The sequence below is a fragment of the Hemitrygon akajei genome, chromosome 9, assembly GCF_048418815.1.
Source record: "Hemitrygon akajei chromosome 9, sHemAka1.3, whole genome shotgun sequence".
Lineage (NCBI taxonomy): Eukaryota > Metazoa > Chordata > Chondrichthyes > Myliobatiformes > Dasyatidae > Hemitrygon > Hemitrygon akajei.
The window spans coordinates 177,868,196-177,874,859 of record NC_133132.1 but is presented as its reverse complement, the minus strand read 5'-3'; positions in this window follow the sequence as shown (position 1 = coordinate 177,874,859).

Genomic DNA, 6,664 nt, shown 5'->3' with positions numbered 1-6,664 from the left:
ACCCAGCCCACGTTGCCCTGAGGGCTTGCACGTAGCCCCAGTCCCCAATCCACAAAGGTGTCTCCAAGAGACAATGGCCGTTATCCGTGGCTTTGTCTTGCTGAGGGGCCAGGACACATTCCAAAACCTTGAGGATTCTCTCTCATTTCCTGGGTCCAAGACCCGAATTAATAACGATCTTGCGATTCTCAAGAAGGAGGGGGCTGCAGACATAATATTTGAATCTCCCCTACTCTCCTACTCTAGGAAAAAGCCTATCCATGTCAACTCGATCTATGCCTCTCATTATTTTAAATACTTCTATCAAGTACCCCCCCCCCAACCTTTTACGCTCCAAAGAATAAAGACCTAACTTGTTCAGCCTTTCCCTGTAACTTATGTGCTGAAACCCAGGTAACATTCTAGTAAATCTTCTCTGTACTCTCTCTATTTTGTTGATATCTTTCCTATAATTCGGTGACCAGAACTGTACACAATACTCCAAATTCGGCCTTACCAATGCCTTGTACAATTTTAACATTACATCCCAACTCCTATACTCAATGCTCTGATTTATAAAGGTCAGCATACCAAAAGCTTTCTTCACCACCCTATCCACATGAGATTCCAGAATATGAACACAATGCTGGAAGAACTCAGCAGGTCAGGCAGCATCCGTGAGAAAAGAGTAGCCAACGTTTGGCTACTCTTTTCTCATGGATGCTGCCTGACCTGCTGAGTTCTTCCAGTGTTGTATTCGTATTCTTTGATCCACAGCATCTGCAGTTGTATTTTTGTGCCACATTAGATTCCACCTTCAGGGAACTATGCACCATTATTCCTAGATCACTCTGTTCTACTGTATTCTTCAATGCCCTACCATTTACCATGTATGTCCTATTTGGATTATTCCTACCAAAATGTAGCATCTCACAGTTATCAGCATTAAACTCCATCTACCATCATTCAGCCCACTCTTCTAACTGGCCTAAATCTCTCTGCAAGCTTTGAAAACCTACTTCATTATCCACAACGCCACCTACCTTAGTATCATCTGCATACTTACTAATCCAATTTACCACCCCATCATTCAGATCATTAATGTATATGACAAACAACATTGGACCCAATACAGATCCCTGAGGCACACCACTAGTCACCGGCCTCCAACCTGACAAACAGTTATCCACCACTACTCTCTGGCATCTCCCATCTAGCCAGTGTTGAATCCATTTTACTACTTCAATATTAATACCTAACGATTGAAACTTCCTAACTAACCTTCCGTGTGGAAATTTGTCAAAGGTCTTACTGAAGTCCATATAGACAACATCCACTGCTTTACCCTCGTCAACTTTCCTTGTAACCTCTTCTAAAAATTCAGTAAGATTTGTGAAACATGACCTTCCATGCACAAACCCATGCTGACTATTCCTAATCAGACCCTGTCTATCCAGATAATTATATATACTGTGGTGAACTAGATATACCTGTCTGACTGCTCCTGTGGCTCCTCCCACAGACCCTGCTGACTGCTCCTGTGGCTCCTCCCACAGACCCCTGTATAAAGGCGACTGTGGGCTGCTGCTCTCCCTCATTTTCCCCAGGATGTAGTGCTATTTATTCTTCCAGTCAATAAAAGCCGATAACTCGCTTCCTAAGTCTCAGCGTGAGTTATTGATGGTGCATCATATACCATCTCTAAGAATACTTTCCATTAATTTACCCACCACTGATGTCAAACTGACAGGCCTATAATTGCTAGGTTTACTCTTAGAACCCTTTTTAAACAATGGAACCACATGAGCAATATGCCAATCCTCTGGCACCATCCCCGTTTCTAATGACATTTGAAATATTTCTGTCAGAGCCCCTGCTATTTCAACACTAACCTCCCTCAAGGTCCTAGGGAATATCCTGTCAGGACCTGGAGATTTATCCACTTTTATATTCCTTAAAAGTGCCAGTACTTGAGCCTTAAAAGTGCCACTTGAGGTCTTGCTTTTTATCTTCTTTCCTATCTCCTTATATTCTTTCTTCAGGACCTCATCCCTATTCCTGTCTATGTCATTGGTCGCCACGTGGACCATGACATCTGACTGCTCGCCTTCTCTCCTGAGAATACCGAGAATTCGATCCGAGATATCGTGAACCCTGGCACCAGGGAGGCAACAGACCATCCGGGATTATCAATTTCTCCCACAGAACCTCTTATCTGTCCCCCTAACTATCGAATCCCCTATCATTACTGCTCTCCTCTTTTCCCTCCTTCCTTTCTGAGTTGAGGGTCTGGTCTCGGTGCCAGACTCAAGCAGAGTGGCTAGTGGAGAGCAGCCAGTGAGTGAGTGGGCCACTGTATGTCAATGTATGTCAAGTTAGATATGGCCCTTGTGGCTAAAGAGATCGGGGCTATGGAGAGAAAGCAGGTACAGGGTTCTGAGTTGGATGATCAGCCATGATCATACTGAATGGCGGTGCAGGCTCAAAGGGCCGAATGGCCTACTCCTGCACCTATTTTCTATGTTTCTATCAGGTAGGAGGTACAGAAGCCTGAAGGCACACACTCAGTGTTTCAGGAACAGCTTCTTCCCCTTTGCCATCCGATTCCTAAATGAACATTTAGACACTACTTCATTTTTTTTATATACGGTATTTCTGTTTTTGCATGTTTTTTTAATCTATTCAATATATGTAATTGATTTACTTGTGTATTTATTATTTTTTTTCTCTCTGCTGGATTATGTATTGTATTGAACTGCTGTTGCTAAGTTAACAAGTTTCACAACACATACCAGTGATAATAAACCTGACTCTGATTCTTTCCCATAGATGCTGCCTGGCCTGCTGAGTTCCTCCAGCATTTTGTGTGTGTTACTCTTCTGTCTATCCTGCTTGTTATTTCTTCTGTTACGGATTCAGCAACAATAAATATATAAGTGGGGCAGGGTTTCTTATAACAAATAAAACATTTATTAAACACTGAAAAACAAACCCCCAAAAGTAAACAAACCACTAAAGTAACCAGAAATCAGCTGCTGTGTGGCAGCTTAAACAGTTCTTAAAGGAATAAAGCGAAAACAGTTCTTAAAGCGATGTTGAAAAAAACAGTTCTTCAAAGTAGTACTGCAAAAGTTCAAAATGCTTACAGTCCATTAAAGGAGAGACTTTTTAGATGATTTAAGTTCTCTTTCACGTCATGTTGTTGCGGTTCCCAGTCGAACTATACTTTTCCCGGAGAATTTACGAAGATGAAAATGAAACAGCTTAAAGGCACTAACCTTTCCTTTACAAAACTGTACCCAACCCTTTCTGCTATTATTTGCAGGGGTTACCACAGGGACAGCCAATGAATTCCTTCCGAATGAGGATCAAACAAAGTCGAACCTGTTTCACCATCGAAATCGACTTTCCTCGATCTTTTAGCTCCCGAACTCCGATCTTCACTCTCCACTGATTATTAACTGGCAGTATTATAAAGAAATTGCCGACAATGACCTTTTAAACTTTAGGCATTAAATAAAACTCCACCTTTCAACCAAACTGTGTCATAATATTGGACCATGCAGTGGCATGGAGTCAAAATGGCAAATCCAGCCACGAACTGCCCCTCCTCAAAGGGAGGGGTCCTCCTTTTATACCGTGTAAAAAAAACCCTGTCACATGACCTCTACTGGCAGGAAAATGACGTCACTCCACCATCACAAACCACTATCTTAAGTCCAGTATAGCTTCAACACCCCTGTCATGTGAAAAGTACAAGATACCCACGGGTATGTAGCACTTCAAAGAATTCCAAATGAGGGGTTAGCCTATAAACCCTGCCAGAGTTGACGTGCGTATGATGTCATTTCCAACTTCACTCAGAATTGTTTCTTCACTCTTGAAAAAAAGCTCTCCGCAAGTCATATCTGGCTTTCTTGTACAGACCTGAATAACCAGACTTAAATACAACAGATCTAGCTCTTTGCAGATAACAAACCTTCTGGTTCATACACGGTTTCTGGCTTGTGAATGTACAGCAAGTTTTTGTAGGCACACACAATAAAATAGACAATAGACAACAGGTGCAGAAGTAGACCATTCGGCCCTTCGAGCCTGCACCGCCATTCTGAGATCATGGCTGATCATCTACTATCAATACCCGGTTCCTGCCTTGTCCCCATATCCCTTGATTCCCCTATCCATAAGATACCTATCTATCTAAATGTTGTGTACATCTATCAAATCTTCTCTCAATCTTCTATATTAAACAGAACAAGGTCCTAACCTTTCCATTCTTTACCTACCTGTATAATGCAAGTCCTCTGGTCTTGGCAATTTCCTTGTAAATTTTCTCTCTACTCTTCCAACATTATTTATATTTTTACTGTAGGTTGGTGACCAAAAGCAGATGGTGAACAAGGCAAATGCAATGTTGGCACTCTTTTCAAGAGGACTGGAATATAAAAGCAAGGATGTAATGTTCAGACTTTATAAAGCATTTATGAGGCCTCACTTGAAGTATTTTGAACAGTTTGGGGCCTAAGAACGGATGAGCTGAAACTCAAGAACTCAAAGGAGGTTCACAAAAATGAATCCAAGATTGAACGGTTTGTTGGCTCTGATGTCTATTCACTAGAATTCAGAACAATGAGGGGTGACCTAATTGAAATCTATCAAATGTTTAAAGTCCTCGATAGAGTGGATGTGCTAAACCAGAGGTATTCCTAAGGCAGCACCTTCCAGACCCACCTACCATCTAGAAGGACGAGAACAGCAGATACCAGGGAACTCCACCACTTTGAAATCCCCTCCAAGTCACTCACCATCCTGACCTGTAAACATATCGCTGTTCCTTCATTGTCACTGGGTCAAAATCATGGAATTCCCTCCCTAACAGCGCTGTGGGTGCACCTACACCTCAGGGACTGCAGCGGTTCAAGAAGGCAGCTCACCACCACCTACTCACAGGCAACTAGGGATGGGAAATAAATGCTGGTTAAGCTGGTGATGCCCACATCCCATAAATGAATGAATAATAAGAAGATCCTCAGAAAGAGATTAAATTAAATTAGATTCCCATACTAAGATTAAAATAAATCAGAACCTCACAGTGAAATTAAATTAAACCAAATCCTCCGATTGAGATTAAATTTTATTCAGAGGATCAGAGTGAGTTTAAATTAAATCAGTGTCTCAGAGGAGGATGAAACGAACCCAGATCTTCGGAGTGGGATTAAATTAAACCATATCATCAGTGTGATTAATATAATCCAGATCATCAGAGTGAGATTAAATTAAATTTAAGCAGAGTGAGATCAAATGAAATTAATCCTGCCTGACTAACCTACTGCACTTTTTTAAGGAAATTACAAGCAGGGTAGGCAAAGGAGATGTAGTACATGTGGTGTACTTGGATTTTCAGAAGGCCTTTGACAAGATCCCGCACATGAGACTGTTTAGCATAAGAGCCCATGGAATTACAGGGGAGTTACTCGCATGGGTGGAGCATTGGCTAATCAGCAGAAAACAGAGAGTGGGAATAAAAGGATCCTATTCTGGCTGGCTGCCGGTTACCAGTGGAGTTCCACAGGGGGTGGTGTTGGGACTGCTGCTTTTTACGATGTATGTCAATGATTTGGACTATGGGATTAATGGATTTGTGACTAAACCTGTCGATGATACAAAGATAGGTGGAGGAGCGGGTAGTGTTGAGGAAACAGAGAGCCTGCAGAGAGACTTAGATAATTTAGAGAAATGTGCAAAGAAATAACATATAAAATACAATGTTGGAAAGTGTATGGTCATGCACGTTGCTGGAAGAAATAAACAGGCAGACTATTATTTAGATGTGGAGAGAATTCAAAATGCGGAGATGCAAAGGGACTTGGAAGTCCTTGTGCAGGATACCCTAAAGGTTAATCTCCAGGTTGTGTTGGTGGTGAAGAAGGCAAATGCAATGCTGGCATTTATTTCTAGAGGTATAATATAAGAGCAGGGATGTGATGTTGAGGCTTTATAAGGCACTCGTGAGACCACACGGAGTATTGTGTGCAGTATTCAGCTCCTTACTTTAGAAAGGATATACTGACATTGGAGAGGGTTCAGAGAAAATTCATGAGAATGATTCCAGGAATGAAAGGGTTACCGTATGAGGAACTTCTGGCAGCTTTTGGGCTGTATTCCCTGGAGTTCAGAAGAATAAAGGGGGATCTCGTAGAAACATTCCAAGTGTTAAAAGGCCTGAACAGATTAGATATGGCAAAGTTATTTCCCAAGGTAGGGGAGTCCAGGACAAGAGTGCATGACTTCAGGATTGAAGGACATCCATTTAGAACAGAGATGTGGAGAAATTACTTTAGTCAGACGGTGGTAAATCTATGGAATTTGTTGCCACAAGCAGATGTGGGGGCCAAGTCATTGGGTGAATTTAAGGCAAAGATAGATAGGTTCTTGATTAGCCAGGGTATCAAAGGATTTGGGGAGAAGGCAGGGGAGTAGGGATGACTGGATCAGCCATGATTGAATGGTGGAGCAGATGATGGGCCGAATGGCCTACTTCTGCTCCTACGTATTATGGTCTTAACTTGAGTCTCAGAATAAGGCTAAATTAAACCAAATCCTCAGAGTGAGATTAAATTAAAGCAGATCCTCAGAATGAGATTAAATTATACCAGTATCTCAGAGTGATATAAATTAAACCAGA